The 18333-nt window shown below is 43.9% G+C and overlaps 1 non-coding gene across 1 annotated transcript; it reads right to left on the minus strand.

The window, feature by feature from the left end:
- Positions 1 to 1001: 1001 nt before the first annotated feature.
- On the minus strand, positions 1002 to 1073 carry TRNAK-UUU. The gene has a single exon. It is a non-coding gene; the product is annotated as a tRNA-Lys (tRNA).
- Between the last annotated feature and the right edge of the window lie 17260 nt (positions 1074 to 18333).

An 18333-nucleotide genomic window follows, 5' to 3' on the forward strand; every position in this document is an offset into this window, starting at 1 on the left:
CTTCATCAACCGCGTATGGTAGCAGTCTACATGGCATGTCCACAACAACAGCATGTGTACTACTCCTGTATTCCTAAATCTAAATGCTAGCAGACCCGGACCATGAAGTTAACAGGAATTGATGTTGCTCCTTGAAGGTAACAGTCTACATGGCATGTCCACAACAAGAGCATGTGTACTGCTCCTATATTCCTAAATATAAATGCTAGCAGACTCGGACCCTGAACTTAACTGGGAATGATATTGCTCCTTGAATGTATGAGAACTGGTGACCGAGTACATTGTCTCTGTGTTTCCATGGGCCGCTATATCGACCAATCACAGCGCTTCTGTTAGTGTATTCACCCCCTTGGGGAGCCTAGCTACAAGGGGGTTTCTCTTCTCAAAAAAAGAAGAAGAAGCTACAAGGGTATTGCGTACAAGGGTGTTTCTCTTCTTCTAAAAAAAGAAGCTAGAAGGTATTCCGTGGTTGATTCATCTCGCGAGCTCGCGTGCTTTTGCCTGGTTGCAAATGGCATGAGATGCATGAGTTCCTTTCTGGAGAAGTTTCAGGCTCGTGCATGCTCTAATTGGTAGCGCCTCGTGTTCTCATCTCCGGCTTGCTAATCTGAGTACTTTTGGCGTTGGAGATTGCCAAAGGCAGCTAGGGTCTCCTTGTTGTTTCAGTTGTATCTAATCATTTGTAGTATTGCTTTTCTGAATACTAGTACCTGTCATGTTCATCGAAACAAATGTTGCGCCAAACATATGCATATACTCCTTACTTCACATGTAGATAGGGAAGAGTCTTGGAGAAATAGGGATACATTTAGGTCTATTGTTTCGATTTGATATGTCAAGTAATCGTGACTATATGGATGAAAGTTTCTTAAGGAAGAACCAACCAGTAAAGAATGCAGGACTGATGAGAAATAGTACTCGTTATGCGCCAACTGATCCGAATATCCTAGAGGTAAATAATCATAAGTATAACAACAAAATTCAAAAAAGAAACACAAATACGCCGTCCGTGGGGATCGAACCCACGGCCACGTGGTTAAAAGCCACGCGCTCTACCACTGAGCTAGGACGGCTGGTGTGAATTAAAAATGTGATTTAAAGTATTAATTAGATAAGAAGGGGAAACAAATGCTTCTTCCAAAGAAGATTTGTTACGGCCCCTTTATTTTGAGAAACACAGTACAAAAAATGATGATAACAAGCGAAATAACAAGTGCATACATACACTTATCCCATGCATACACACACGTCTTACAAAACATATATGTTTACAGACATATGTATAAATTATTGTGAACATATCTTTCAGCTATGTTGTACACAAAATAGCATGTCGTCTAAAAAAACAAACGTCCCTGCCAAGGTGCGTGTTTTTGGGTGGTGGCTAGCCACATAATCTCTCGGTGTCCAGATGAGCATGCACATACGCAATCTAGAGGCTCTCTCAACATGTAGCATTTGTGAGGATGAACAGAAAGATGTGCCACCGTTTTTTTTTCGTATGACACTCTTAGGGTGATTTGCGAAGTTGTTTATGACTGTAGCCTGTAAGAAAAAAAGTGTGTTTGCATCGATCGCATCAAGATTAATCTATGTTATTTTTCATACGTATTTCATTTCACTGGGCTACAATTGGCCTTAGCTTTAGAAGCAGGGTTGGCGTGCTTTCTTTTCAATGAGGGAATGGCTGGCGCTATCACCGATGGCACTTTCATCCTCAACAAGAAGTGAGTAGTTGGCATTTCCGGTTTCCGAATCCACAAAGGCGAGGGCGCTCCATGAGGTGACGCAAGAGGCATGAGATTTGCCCTCTAAACAAGACCTTGGCAACTCTAGCCGGGATTAGGTGCTTATTATAATGGAAAAAGTGGATGAGCCTCAATCCAAGTTGCCCCCCAACTACAATATTTACTTTGGCAACGGGTTGACACCGTAGAAACAATATTACTTTTCGCGGCAGAAAGGCGTGGATCCATGCTTCTTCAATTTTCCTTCAAAGTTACAATTTGCTGCAGTCTATACAAGCGGTCTCGCACAAAGTTAGATATAAAAGGGCAACGCCTGGCGGACCCTATCTCAAATGAAAACTCCCCCAAATTAGATGCAAACCATGCAAACCATGGATACTAGATGATACCTCATGAAGGTTGGCTAAAACTTAACGTGGATGCAGGGTTCATTCAAGATACGAACCATGGTGCTTTGGGAGCGGTTTTGCGAGGTGATAAGGCGGGTACTATGGTCAACATGGCAACTATCAGCCATTGCACGTCAATTGAGATGGGTGAAGCTAAGACGTGTTTGGAAGGCTTACATGGGATAGTACCTTCTGCTGACCATCCAGTTTACATATAGAGTGGTTGTGTGAATATCATTTAGGCTTTGTCCTTGTTAGATCTTGATTTATGAATGATCGATGGTGGTATTACACATGATTTTACGAACTTTCTAGGAAATCTCCCGGTCTTTGGGTTATCGAGAATGCTCTGGTGTGGCAATGGTGTTTACCCATGGCTTAGCTAGGTTTGGTAGAGAGGGGTCAAGTTGTGGTGTTCTGTTAGAGTTAGTACGAGCATGCGTTTTGTGTGTGGTTGAACCCGATGATAATGAATCTATATTGCTAAAGTGATATAAAACATTATTTTCAAAAAATAGAGTTTTTAAGCACAAATTTGTTTTTACGTGTATACTACAAATTAACGTGTTAGCCTCGATAAGTACTCAATTCCCTTCATTGAGGGAATATTGAGGGATACAATCTTCAAAATCACACAAAGTATAAAATCACCGACACTTACTTAGTTTTTGTACACCTCTGTTTTCACAGACATCGGAATATTGTACAACCAGGCAAAAGGGTAATAAATTTATAGATATCAATGCTATTTATATTATTCTTCCAACTAGGAAAAGGGCATGTGTGTTGCAATGGGATAATAAAACCGTGGTCTTCAAATCAAGTTTCAAATATTTGCATTCCATATATATACATGTGTTTGAATATTTGTGCATCAAACAGCCCGCATGCGGATGTAAGACACGCGCATTCTAACATGTTCACAGTGGGTTGATGTTGGACTTGATCGTTGATGCATGTATTCTTCAGTACATCCTCGATGTGTGTATGAAAATTAAATGATAAGTTTAGTCTCATGATGGATGAAAAACGAAGGGCACCGTGACATACGAATAATTCAGAGGAACACTCATTTTTTTCACTTCTACGGATGGCGAGGTGGGCAATTTACTTCAACTTTAGGAACAGTTCCAATGAGAGATGAAAAATCCAGAGAAACAATTAACGAAGAGTTTTTTCACTTACAGGTGATGGGTGGGTAATTTATTTCAACTTTAGGGGCAATTTTGTGGAGAGACGAAAAAATGGAGAAACAATTAACGAAGATTTTTTTTCACTTACAGGCATCATGATGAATAATTTACTTCAACTTTATGGGCAGCTTAGGGTAGGTGGACGAACCAAAAACCAGAAAAACACACCGTCCTTTATTATTAGGTATAGACTGGAGTGTATAATCACTGACCAAAAGTGCATAATGTAGAAAAAACTTTCTCTGAAATTAATCATGGAGGCATTAGGAATCCAGCCAATGAAAACGATACATAAAATGAGAGCATGAGAAACCGAAAAGAACAAACCCTAATATGCAATCTTGGAAACATGGGGGGAGAGCTACTAGGATAAAGTATTTCTTTATATTGTAGTTCTTTGAGCAAAGCTAATACTGGCAAACGGGTATCTGACCCATCAATAACTCTTGCGCCTAGCAAATGAAACAACAAACTTAGTTTTTTAGTTGTTAAATTGGTTGGTGAACGTTCCCATATACATATTAGAAGCATTATGTGCTTCGTACGAGCTAGTTAGATCGCTATGTGAGGAGGGGAGAGGTGTAGTAGTTACAGGGAGATGGAAGAAATGCAAGAGTTCGTGTATGCCATTTGTATTTCATCAGGGCAGCTCCAAAGCCGTACACCCAAACGCCCATTAATGTCCGGACGGCAAGGTCCAGACACTTTTTGCCATCCAACATCATGTATCAAGCGTCCGTAGATTGGCATGGACATTCGATCCTGCAAACCAAAAGCAAACTGATGCGCCTATTTTGCATCATGTTTTCTTACTGTTATTTATGATATTTTTATCCATAATAATATTTTTGGAGTAATTCTAATGTCTTTTCTCTCATAATATGCAAGGTATACATCAAGAGGAAGAATTCTGACAGCTGGAAATCTGGACCTGAAAAAACTACGTCAGGCTACCTATTCTGCACAACTCCAAACAAGCTAAAACTTTACGAAGATTTTTTATGTAATATTTAAAATTTATTAAACAAATAACTACCAGAGGGGGCCTACCAGGTGGGCACAACCCACCTGTGTGCACCAGGGAGCCCAGACGCGCCTTGGTGGGTTGTGCTCCCCTCGGCCCATCTCCGATGCCCATCTTTTGGTATATAAGTCATTTTGACCTAGAAAAATAAATAAGAGGAGGACTTTTGGGACGAAGCGCCGCCGCCTCGAGGCGGAACTTGGGCAGGAGCACTTTTGCCCTTAGGCAGAGCGATTCCGCTGGGGGAACTTCCCTCCCGGAGGGGGAAATCATCGTCATCATCATCACCAACAACTCTCCCACCTTGGGGAGGGAAATCTCCATCAACATCTTCAACATGACCATCTCCTCTCAAACCCTAATTCATCTCTTGTGTTCAATCTTGTTACCGGAACTATAGATTGGTACTTGTGGGTGACTAGTAGTGTTGATTACATCTTGTAGTTGATTACTATATGGTTTATTTGGTGGAAGATTATATGTTCTGATCTAATATGCTATTTAATACCCCTCTAATCATGAGCATGTTTATCATTTGTGAGTAGTTACCTTTGTTCTTGAGGTCACGGGAGAAATCATGTTGCAAGTAATCATGTGAATTTGATATGTGTTCGATATTTTGATAGTATGTATGTTGTGATTCCCTTGGTGGTGTCATGTGAACGTCGAATACATGACACTTCACCATATTTTGGCCTAAGGGAATGCATTGTGAAGTAGTAATTAGATGATGGGTTGCGAGAGTGACAGAAGCTTAAACCCCAGTTTATGCGCTATTTCGTAAGGGACCGATTGGATCCAAAAGTTTAATGCTATGGATAGAATTTATTCTTAATACTTTTCTCATAGTTGCGGATGCTTGCGGGAAGGTTAATCATAAGTAGGAGGTTTGTTAAAGTAAGAACAACACCTAAGCACTGGTCCACCCACATATCAAATTATCAAAGTACCGAACACGAATTAAACCAACATGATGAAAATGACTAGATGAAATTCCCGTGTACCCTAAAAAACGCTTTACTTATCATAAGATACCATTTTGGCATGTCCTTTGCCTCAAAAGGATCGGGCTACCTTGCTTCACTTTTGTTATTACTGTCGTTACTTGCTCGTTACAAATTATCTTGCTATCAGACTACCCTGTTACTTACAATTTCAGCACCTGCAGACATTACCTTACTGAAAACCACTTGTCATTTCCTTCTGCTGCTCGTTGGGTTCGACACTCTTACTTATCGAAAAGAGATACAATTGATCCCCTATACATGTGGGTCATCAAGGTTATTTTCTGGCGCCGTTAGCGGGGAGTGAAGCGCCTTTGGTAAGTGAAATTTGGTAAGGAAACATTTATATAGTGTGCTGAAATTTATTGTCACTTGTTACTATGGAAAACAATCCTTTGCGGGGTTTGTTTGGGGTATCTTCACATTGTCCGGAACCACAATTAATTACCCCTCAACCTACTGCACCTACTGAAAATATTGAATATGAAATTCCTTTGGGTATGATAGAACAACTGCTAGCTAATCCTTATGCACGAGATGGAACTGAACATTCTGATATGCACTTGATATATGTGGAACAAATTTGTGGATTGTTTAAGCTTGCAGGTTTACCCGGAGATAAAGTTATGAAAAATGTTTTCCCTTTATTTTTGAAGGGAAAAGCATTGGCACGGTGTAGGCTATGCGATGATATTGGATCATGGAATTGTAATCGTTTGAAATTGGAGTTCCACCAAAAATTTATCCTATGCATCTAGTTCATCGTGCTCGGAATTATATATATAATTTTTGGCCTTGTGAAGGAGAAAGTATCGCTCTAGCTTGGGGGAGGCTTAAGTCAATGTTATATTCATGCCTCAATCATGAGCTCTCAAGAGAAATTATTATTCAGAATTGTTATGCTCGGCTTTCTCGTAATGATCAAACCATGTGAGGGAGTCATGGATTATTGGGTCCACGAGTTTCCGGGCTGTGTAGCATTGGCCGGACTGATGGGCCATGAAGATACAAGATAGAAGGCCTTCCCCCGTGTCCGGATGGGACTCTCCTTTGTGTGGATGGCAAGCTTGACGTCCGGATATGTTGTTTCATTTCTCTGTAAACCGACTTCGTACAACCCTAGGCCCCTCCAGTGTCTATATAAACCGGAGGGTTTAGTCCATAGAGGCTATCAAAAATCACATAGGCTATACATCTAGGGTTTAGCCATTATGATCTCAAGGTAGATCAACTCTTGTAACCCCTATACTCATCAAATACAATCAAGCGGGACGTAGGGTTTTACCTCCATTAAGAAGGACCGAACCTGGGTAAACATCGCATCATTCTCGTCTCCTGTTTCCTTTGATCCTCAAACGCACAGTGCGGGACCCCCTACTCGAGATCGACCGGTTTTGACACCGACATTGGTGATTTAATTGGGAGTTCCACTGTGTCGTTGACTGTGGGATCAATGGCTCTCCTCATCATTAATGACAACATCACCTCGGGAGAAACCCTAGCTCTGGGGCAGCTCCTCCAGCTCGGTGGTTTCACCATGGGCGCCCATACAGCCTTTAAGTCAAGGGCAGCCCTCGAAATCGCTAAACATCGTCTTCATGTCGGCCTCGAACACCCCGAAAAGATAGATCCAGCAGATATTTCGTCTTTAAACGAACTACTTGATCACATCGCCACCCTGGGAGTAGCAACAAACTACGATCGGATTGGGCTTAAACATCGTGCCAAACCCATGTGGTGAATGGACTAAGGGCGGCGGTGATCAAGGTTACATAAGAAGCAGTTGGAGGATAGCCAAGGTATGCAGTAACCTGCGAGTACATTTTTAAGAAAAAAATGAATAGTCCGTCTGGACTGAGGTGTCATAAACTTTATTAGGGGCCACGACCGAGGTGGCAGCCCTCAAGAAGGCGTTGGCCAAGGCCGAGGACAAAGCGGCCAAGGAACGTGCCGCGCGCGAGAAGCACGAGGCCAAGGTTGGCGAGGCGCAACAACAGCTCCAGAGCGCAATCGAGAGATTTTAGTCCTTGGAGCGCGATTGTAAGGCGCAAGAGTCCGAGCTGGCGAAGGCCCGCCAGAGCGCACATGATGGACGAGCCGAAGCCCAGAACGCCCTCCAGGACATTCAAGCGGCCAAGGAGATTGCGGCGGGTAATTCTTTCACCATGCAAAGCAACTATGTAGAAGAAACATTCCTTGTACTTATCCGAATTTCGGTTTTCCATGGGCGTTTACGGATCTGCCGCGTAGTATATCAGATGCTGCCGAGTATTATAGAGCCGAAGAAGGGATGTCTACGGAGAAGCTATTCTGGTCACAATATCTTGGACCCGAACATCCGTTGTCCTTTAGTGACCAGCTAAAGCAGTTGGTCGAGCTGCACAGGTCGACAGAGCTAGCCATGAAGGACCTGATAGACCGGCTGTGGCCTGCCGAGCCTGTACCTAGCAGCTACTTCGGACTTGTTAAGCGGCTTGTAAGTGCCTGTCCGCGGCTCGAAGCCGTGAAGCGGTCGTTCTATATTGAAGGTGCGTGTATGGCATTTGCCCGCGTCAAGACACATTGGGCAAAGCTGGATGCCAAGAAGCTGATGATCGAGGGGCCGTCGGAGGGCAAGGAGCATCCTCGACCCGAGCTCTATTTTGACGGCGTCCTGGAGGGGTCCCGCCTTGTGGTGGAACAATGTTTGAAGGATGTCATATTCCCATGAGAACATTTGTATTATCCTATCCTGTAATATGGAACGATGATGTTATGTACTATAATGCTTGCGATTTACATTTTACCTCCTGTGCGGCCGTTTATGAAATCTGAGGGTTGACCAGTTGTCGGCTTCTGCCCCCACGTAGATAGTACGGGGGTGTTCGGGATAAATCTAAACACTCTTTACTCCACATTCTGGTCCTTAAAGGAGGTGTTTAGCGCAACGAACAAGGCAATCAGACTATGCGGCCTTTACCACCCTCACTTAGCCATAGGAGTTTGACAATTAAGAAAGTTGGCGAAGCCCCTGGTATTCGGAAGGCCGAACTAGGGGCGTTATACACGCCTAATTAGAGGAACCGATTCTTCATAAGAAGCGGAAAAAATCTCTAACGATTTGGAACCTCTCGAACAACTGACCAGCTCTCACCGCATCATGAAAGTCAGTTTTCAGCTTTCTCTACTGAGGTGCTCGTCCGGAAGAACCGGGACACAGTCGCATTAGTTCTCCCTTTACTACCCTAGCCGATATAGCGGAACGTAAGGTAGTAAGCACAGGAGCCGGGCAACCCAACTATTGACCAAAGACATGATTCGAAGCCGATGCATATAATGCTATAAGTTCGGGGTGCCGAACTATACTGAAAAAGTGTTCAGACTTTTATTGCCTTAATGCCGGGTGTAATGAAGCCCCTAACGCAGTAATATGTACCATGGTGTATGTGTGCAATAAGTAATATATACGAAGGTGAGGAAACAGGAAAATTAAGTAATAAGCTGACGCCAGCATTCATTCACCATTGTGATGTAATTAGTACGTCGAGGTGTACTTTGTGCAAGTAATGCGATAAGCAAGTAAAGCTATTTAACATGCCGCAACCAAGGGCGAGCTACGTGCTGGTATGTAAAACAAGTATGGCGATCGTTTAATAGAGACCACCTGGGGATTCCCTTGTATGCCAGAGCTCCTTGCCTCCTTGGTTTGTTTTGCAAACGGGTCGTCCGCGTAGACCTCGAAAAGAGAAAAAACCCGTAATAAAAAGAAAAAAAATAAAGGCGTGCGAATCCCTGGGTCGGTCAAGACACATTGTGGATCGCGAGCGAGTTATGCCTCCTTCAGTACCCATGGGGTTTTGAGTGCGTAGTTATGTACGCACGGTACGGATGCCATTTCCTCATCGGGGCTGGGACGGAGGCCGGATTTACTAATTCAGCTCTTGACGAACCGAGCTGCCCTATTGTAGTGTAGTCCGGACATTCCTAACGATGTCCAGGGGCTCGGCGGCCGGATTATGGTGCCGCTTGAGAAGGCCGCTCTGTACTTCTGCTGATAGGGCGGCGGTATGCTCCTCTCACTAGTAGAAAAATGGACATTTGTCCCGGTTTCCGAACCGGGACTAAAGGGTCTTTACTAAAGCCCTATGCCTTTAGTCACGGTTCTTACACGAACCGGGACAGATGGGCCTCCACATGGCCAGTGCGGCGAGCCCAGGCAGGATGCCCTTTGGTCCCGGTTGGTGGCACCAACCGGGACCAATAGGCATCCACGCGTCAGCTGTTCAGGGGCTACGGTTTTTGTTTTTTTTTCTGAAGGGGGGAGGATTTGGGGGTTTTGTATGGTTAATTAAGGTGTTTCATATATTGTGTTAGGTAGCTAATTAATTAATAGAGAAGTGTCCTCTCTTATCTCCGTGCTTGGTCGACGCTACGTACTATACGTATAGAGAGCACTCGACACGTTAGCTAGTAAGCAAAAATGAAGGAAACAGAAGATCGTCATGAATATATGCATACAGAGAGAAGTGATATCGACCTCTCTTTCTTCGAGAGATTGGTCGAACAACAAGTTTTCGTATATCTATCCGACGCTACTGGCTACATATATACAATATAAGATCTCTTACAATATAATCCCCTAATTATATATTAACACAAGGTCCACATAGTATTCTCCGTCTTTATCGATCATGTGGTCAAGAAAGAATGCCGCCAATTCCTCTTGAATTCCTCACATGCGATCTGGTGCTAGGAGTTCATCCCGCATCCGAAACATCTAATTTGAAGAAGGGGGTCAATACATATATATATATATATGAATGAATGGAACTCAACACAAAAGATGGTAATAAAGTTAAATTCTGAATATTATTGCTTACGCGCTTCATATTGTTTTTTAGTGTAGCCCCGCTCACAGGTCGTGTGGCGGATGGACTCGCAAACGTAGTATCCACAGTAATTATTCCCGGCTTCCTGCCACAACCACTTTACAAGAAATAGAGGTCAATCAAACTGATAAGCAAGTATGCTAAATGGTATTGATGAAACTAGCACTTGAATCACTAGGAGATGCGCGGAACATGCTAGTAGTACTTACTTTCGGGTGTTTAAATTCCAGCTTCTTCGGCAGTCCCGGAGCTTTTGAGGTGAATTTTTTCCAAACCCTGCCAGACAAAGAAAACAATTACTTGATATCAGGAAGTGAACAAAGTTGCCGATATGGTGCGATAATGATCGATTTAACTTACTTCTCGAGAATTTCAGCCATGTCCGCATACTCCTTGGGATTTTTTCATCTCGAGTCTAAGATGGTTACTAGTCCCTGCTCGAGCTTAATCTCTAGGAGAATATAGTGGAACCTGCGCATGCATGCATAACTCATCAATTACATTACTATGACCTCAACTAATAAGGGAAACCGAATATGCACAAGAAAGTAACACTCACTTGAAGTTGTAAGGAAAGAGTATTATAGCTTTGTTTTGATTTAATACCAACGATCATAGCAAGTTGACCTTGGTATCTTTTTTCTGAAATTCAACCGAATATGCATCTATGATATTTGGGTTAATGAACCCAATATCACCGATTTGTCTTTTCTTCAATTCGGCGATCTTCAATCTACATAATATAGTGAGGATAATTATAAATACATGCAATGAAAGAGCTGACCTATATATAGAGACTTAATGACAAAATTAGTACTTACAGACAGTAGCAAGTGATCGTTAATTTATCGAGGGCCCTCTGATTGAAAAACTGGAAGAACTCCTCAAATGGAACATTCAATAGATCAGTTCCATCGAGGTCATGCTCCTCTTTAACTCTCAGCGTCAAAGTATTCCTCCCCCCAGACTCTCTGCAGGTTTTCATGTACCAATCATGGAATCTTCGCATCATTGTTGTTAGAGACCTTTCATCTTTGACGAGAGGCTTCCCGTACTCGTATCTATGTTCTTCCACCTCCAAGAATTCATAATGTACATTGTCGGGTAGGTAATCTTCAAGATTGTTATAACCGGGCACCATCCTCGAATCATTAGCGACGATATCGCTAGACACCTTGAGCGGGGGGAACGATTGGTTCGCTTGTTCGCCGAGATGGGCAATTTTTTCCCAGCTCGTCGTTCCGCTAACCTTTGATCACTGACAGTACTTCCCGACAGCTCCACTTCGATAAATGACCTTTGAATAATGCGCTCATAGTTGCCTTTCGGCGGAGACTTTGGTGGTTTCTTCAGGGCTTCCACAGTGCGCTTCGCTTTCACCGGATCTACCTTCTCCTCCGGAGGTGGATGTTTCTTTGCTTTCACCCCTTCAAAGAAGTTCCTCACTTCGTGTCGCACGATCTTCTCATTTTCCTCCGGGGTCCTCTCGTATGGTAACTTCTCTGGAGTCTTCAGAGAAGGACCGAATCTGTATTGCCTCCCGCCTCTAGATGTACTGCTAGACGCCGGAGCAGACAGAGTGGCTGCGGCTGTCTTCTTTCCTTGCTTACGAGGAGGAGGACTATGACGCGCCGGAGCAGCCGGAGCGGCGACGGGTCTCTTCCGCCCTTGTTGAAGAGGCGGAGAAGGAGTAGGCTGGCTGCTCGGGCACGCCGGCGTAGGCGGAGAAGGAGGCGGAGTGCCGCCACGCGCCAGAGAAGGAGGCTGAGTGCCCTGATCACTCGCTGAAGGAGGAGGCGAAGGAGGAGGCGGCGTACCCTGACTCGCCGGAGGAGGAGGAGGCGGAGGCGTCCAGTTCGGAAGGTTAATGAGCTCCTTCCGCCATAGGCATGGAGTCTTCAGAGAAGAACCCAGCTGAGTCTCCCCTTCACTGGTAGGGTGGTCAAGCTCGAGGTCCTAAAATCCGTCCGCTATTTCATCCACCATCACCCTAGCATATCCTTCTGGAATCGGCCGGCAGTGAAAAATTGCGCCAGGTTCAGGAGGTGCAACAGAGCCAACAGCCGCCTTGACTTTCAAATTCTTCCATTGCATCATAAGGTGGCAATTTTGAGACTCTGTGATTAAGTCCACGGGGTAGCTAGCAGGAGCCGTGAAGACAGGCTCCAGCTGCTGCAGCTCGATGGAAGCCACGCTGCTTCTCCGCTGAGATGGCGGGGTAGCTTCGGGTGAAGTTTCGGCGGGTCGCTTGTTGCGATCTGCTTCTCGTTGCTCTATCGCTTGTACCCTTGCGTGCAGCGCCTGAATTTGGATCTGCTCCACTTTCTTCCTCCTCTCCTGGCATTTGTAACCGCCTGCGTCCGGAAACCCAGCCTTCCACGAAACGGAGCCTGGCATGCCTTGTGTCCGTCCAGGGTGCTCAGGATTCCCGAGGGCCATTGTGATCTCGTCATTCTCTCTGTCTGGAACGAACATCCCCTCCTGCGCTGCGGTGATATACTCCTGAAGCTTCGTGATAGGTATTCACAGTTGCTCGTTCGTCCAAACGCACTTCCCTGTTATAGGGTCCAATCTTCCGCCAACCCCGAAGAACCAAGTTCGGCAACGGTCTGGCCAGTGCAATGTCTCTGGTTCGACCCCTTTATCAATCAGGTCATTCTCAGCCTTGGCCCACAACGGCTGGGCTTTGAGGTAGCCACCTGACACCGTGCGATGGTGATGCTTCTTCTTCGCAGCATTTTTCTTGTTTGTCACTAACATCTTCTTACTCTTGTCCGATGTCTTGTGGGCCACAAATGTGGGCTAGTGATATCTGATCTTCTCATACCGGCTGGTGAATTCTGGTGTCTTGTCTTTGTCAACAAACGATGTTTTCAGGTCATTATTCCACCTCCTGAATAGTTCTACCATCTTCTTAAGAGCATGATACTTGATCAATTGCTCTTTAACTGGCTTCTCCGGATCCTCCTCTGCTGGTAGGGTGAAATTTGCCTTCAGCGCAGTCCAAAGATCATCTTTCTGCATATCGGAGACATAAGACACCTCGGGGTCTTCATTCTTAGGCTTTAACCATTGGTGGATAATGATCGGGATCTTGTCCCTAACAAGAACCCCGCACTGCGCAGCAAATGCTTCCTTTGTCCGGATGGGTTCAATCGGCATGCCATCACGCGCGATTGCTGTGATCTCAAACCTTTCATCCGAGCGCAACTTTTTCTTCGGGCCTCGTCTCTTTACCGAAGTTGTGCTCGATTCGGAGGGCTAGAAAAAAGAAGAAATACGAGAGTTAATTAATATGTGTACATATACCAAAACAATGAATGCATCAATTATCTAGTCAGCACAGGCTTAACTAATATATATACCTGGCCAGACTTAGTTTGGTCACCGGAGCCATCATCACGGTCTCCTTCTTGCACCAGCATTGGGTCACCGGAGCCGTCATCAAGGTCTCCTTCTTGCAATGGCATTGTGTCACCGGAGCCATCATAATCATATCCTGCTTCTTCACCCTGTCCTTCCAGACCATCGGTTTCGTTCAGAAACGACATGACGACATCACTTCCTTGTGCGATTATGTCCCCCAACACTGCTTCTGTTGCTTCGTCTCGGGGGTACTCCATAGTTTCTGCAAATATTTACAACATGGCAATTATTATTCAAACATGACAGATGGATATATTAGTGGCAAACGTAGAACTAGCTAGCTAATCACAATAAGGAATCATATTAGTGGCCTCGACACTGCTTCTCTAGGGTTTGGGGTGGCCTCGGCAATGCTTCAAGGGTTTGGGGTGGCCTAGGTTTGGGGTGGCCTCGACGACAACACTCTTTTAACTTGGTAAATTTGGGTGGCCTCGAGAGAGTTTGTCGGGTAGGGGCACATCGGGAGGGGGTAGGAGACCAACATCATTTTTTTCTAGGGTTTGGATGTCCTCGAGAGTTTTGGTCGAGCGAGAGGGCCGGGGGTAAGAAATAAAAAGAGGAGAAGATCGAAGAAAAAAAGAAGACAAAAAAAGAGGAGAAGAAGAAAAAATAGAATATTTTCTATTTTTTCTTCTTCTCCTCTATTCCTTTCTTCTTCTCCTCTTCTTTTTCTTCTTTTTTCCTCTTCTTATTTATTTCTCCTCTTCTTCCTCTCCTTTTCTTCTCCTTTCTTCCTCTTCTTATTTTCCTTTTTCCTCTCATTCTTTTTCTTCTTCTTCCTTTCCTAGCTAGATATATAAAACTTTTCTAAAAATGTAACTTTTGCATATATAATTTTTTTTCTTCTTCTTCCTTCTTCCTTCTTCCTTCTTCCTAAATATATAAAACTTTTCTAAAAATTAAACTAACCTAAAATTAATGTACTAAATCAGAGAACATATATAGATAAAACTTTTCTAAAAATATAACTTTTGCATATATGTATACTTTAAAACATCATTACAATTGAAAAAAAAATACATACATACAAAAAACATGTAAAAAATACATACATACATACATACATATATGAACATACATAAAAAATACACATATCTAAAAAATACATACATACACATATGAAAATCTAAAAACATGTAAAAAAATAGCATGTATAACTAAAAAAATAGCACGACGGTGGAGGAGCTGGCAGAGGCGTGATGCTCACAGAGGAAGGAGTGTGCGGCGGGTGGCGTCGGGGCAAGCAGGGGCGCGGGGAGTGGCGCGGCGACGGTGTCGGGGCAGGAGCGGCGTGCGGCAGGGCAGGGCGGCGCGCGTCGGGGCAGGGACGGCGCGCGGCGACGGCGTCGGGCGAGGGCGCGGCTGACGGCGAGGGCACGGGCGACGGCAATGGCAGGGGTGGCAAGCGGCGCCGGGGCAGCCTGGAAGCGTCTCGGCGTCGTCGGGGGCAACTGTGACGATAAACTCTGCAAAATTGCTAAGTGCTAATTATATACCAGGAGCATTGGTCCCGGTTCGTGGCACCAACCGGGACCAATGAACCCTTTAGTCCCAGTTGGTGCCACCAACCGGGACCAAAGGTCTCTTTTCAGCAGCCCAAAGGGCGGGAAGCGGAGGCCTTTGGTATCGTTTGTGCCCCCAACCGGGACCAAAGGCCTCGTGCTCCCCGTTGCCAAAACTTTAGTCCCACCTCGCTAGTTGTGAGGGGCGCGGAGTGGTTTATAAGCCCCACTGTCGCACCCCTCCCGAGCTCCTCTCGATTGCAGGCTTACGGGCCTAATTGTCACCGCTATGCCTGATGGGCCTACTGGGCCTTCTGCGGGCCTGAATCCTGGCCCATGGTAGGGTTTCTAGTCGTATTCAGGCCGTGGTGGCCCGGTAGTTGACACTTTTTTAATTTTTTGTTGCTTTATTTATTTTATTTTGTTTCTACTTACAACAAAAAACTTACTGTTGCTATTTTTATTTATTTTATTAAAGTTTATTTATTTTACTTTTATAAAGTTTATTTTGTTTCTACTTCTTTATTTTATAAAAGTTTATTTTGTTTTATTTTATTTTGTTTCTACTTATTTATTGTATTAAATTTTAATTTGTTTTATTTTGTTTCTACTTATTTATTTTATTAAAGTATATTTTATTTTATTTTGTTTCTACTTATTTATTTTATTAAATTTTAATTTATTTAATTTTGTTTCTACTTATTTATTAAAGTTTATTTTGTTTCTTTCTGCTTTTCATGTTTTGAATAGAAAATACTTTGATAATTTCAGTGGCATGAAATTTATATAATTTTAGTTTACAAAATACTAGAGGTTTATAAAAGCTTTTTAGTTCATTCCTTTTGCTATTAGAGTTTTATAGAAGTTTTTTAGTTAATTTTCTTTTTGCATGGTGTCATCATTTCATCCAGATAGCATGTGCAAGAAAGTAGAGAGGGTTACGGCAAAAACTGGATGCACTTCGTGTATAAAACGGACAATCTCTTTCGAAGTATGAGGGTTTCATACGGAAACTCGTGTGTTACAAAGGGATTTCATTTTTTCGAACTTATTTGAACTCCAGAGTTTTTCTGTGTTCAAAATGCACCATTCAAAGCCACATCATCAATTTTCAACCCTTTCTGACTTCATTTGTTATTTTTCATGCATTTACTGATTATTTTAAGCTATAAGACCCTGAAATTGAAAAGCATTTCATATGAACTCTGAAAAGGTTGAAAGTTGGCATGGTATCATCATTTCACCCACATAGCATGTGTAAGAAAGTAGAGAGGGTTACGGCAAAAACTGGATGCAGTTCATGTACAAAACGGATAATCTCTTTCGAAGTATGAGGGTTTCATGCGGAAACTCGTCTGTTACAAAGGGATTTCATTTTTTAAACTTGTTTAAACTCCATAGTTTTTTATGTTTAAAATGCACCATTCAAATCCACATCATCAAATTTAGTACATATAGCTCTCATGAATAGATAAGTGACCAAATTAATAGAAGTTCATCATCACATTAAAAACAAAGTACATACATAGTTCTCATTGAACAACATATAGCTCTCTAGAGCATCTAGTTAAACCATACATTGAAACTATGTAAAACCTTTCAATTCAACAGCAAATGTGATCATAATCACAACCAAGGTAAAAATTGATCCAACGACATAATGATACCAAACCTCGGTATGAATGGCATATTTTCTAATCTTTCTAATATTCAACCGCATTGCATCCATCTTGATCTTGTGATCATCGACGACATCCGCAACATGCAACTCCAATATCATATTCTCCTCCTCAATTTTTTATTTTTTCCTTCAAGTAATTGTTTTCTTCTTCAACTAAATTTAACCTCTCGACAATAGGGTCGGTTGGATTTTCCGGTTCAACTACCTCCTACATAAAAAATCTATGTCAACTTGATGGGCATAATTGTCATAAACAATAAATGAACCAAATAGTTATAAAAGATAATATATACCACATCCGAATCATAGCTAGGACGAGGGCCGACGGGGGCGGATACCAAAACCATCGCACTATATAATAACAAGCAATAATAAAAGTAAGAACATTAGACAAGTATCTATCTAAAGTAAGAATTTTTTTCTTTCAGAAGAAGATAAGAACAAGAGGCTCACCACGGTGGTGCAGGCGACGAGATCGGCGCGGGCGATCGACGGCGGTGAAGAGGGGGACGGGACGTGATGGACCGCTAAACCTAGACAAATCTCGGGGAAAATGGAGCTTGGAGGTCGAGCTTCGAGAGGAGAAAGCTTAACTAGCGTGGCTCGGGCATTTCATCGAACACCTCATGTGCATAGGAGGTGAGCTAGAGCACCCAAATGCCCTCTCCTCGCCGGCCATAAAGAACAGAGCATTGTGGAGTGCTCTACCGCGGCGACGGGGTATATATATGCAACTCATTTGTCCTGGTTCGTGGTTGGAACCTGGACAAAAGCCCAACCTTCTGTCCCGGTTCGAGCCAAGAACCGGGACCAATGTTTGTGGGCCAGGAGCGAGGCCCATTGGTCCCGGTTCATGCCTAGAACCGGGACAAATGGGTCCATACGAACCGGGACCAATGCCCACGAGGCCCTGGCCGGCCCCCTGGGCTAAAGAACCGGGACGAATGCCCCCATGGGTCACGAACTGGGACTAATGGGCTTGCCCTGCCCAAACCAAAGCCCTGTTTTCTACTAGTGTCTGTACGAAGGGAACGTTCCGTGCGTCCATTTACTGTAACGACGCCGCGTGGACCGGGCATCTTGAGCTTGAGATAAGCATAATCTGGCACCGCGTTGAATCTAGCGAACGCGGTTCGTTCGAGCAGTGCATGGTAGCCGCTGCGGAAGGGGACGATATCGAAGACTAGCTCTTCGCTTCGGAAGTTATCCGGGGAACCGAAGACCACCTCCAGCGTGATCGAGCCCGTACAACCAGGCCTCTACACCTGGTATAACTCCTTTAAAGGTAGTTATCGTGGGCTTGATTCGTGAGGGATTAATGCCCATTTTTGCGTACTATATCCTGATAGAGCAGGTTGAGGCTGCTACCACCGTCCATTAGGACTCGTGTCACGTGAAATCCGTCGATGATTGGGTCGAGTACCAATGCGGCCGAACCGCCATGACGGATGCTAGTTGGATGATCATGACGATCAAAGGTGATCGGGAATGACGACCA

The sequence above is a fragment of the Triticum urartu genome, chromosome 7 (assembly GCF_003073215.2).
Source record: "Triticum urartu cultivar G1812 chromosome 7, Tu2.1, whole genome shotgun sequence".
Taxonomy (NCBI): Eukaryota; Viridiplantae; Streptophyta; class Magnoliopsida; order Poales; family Poaceae; genus Triticum; species Triticum urartu.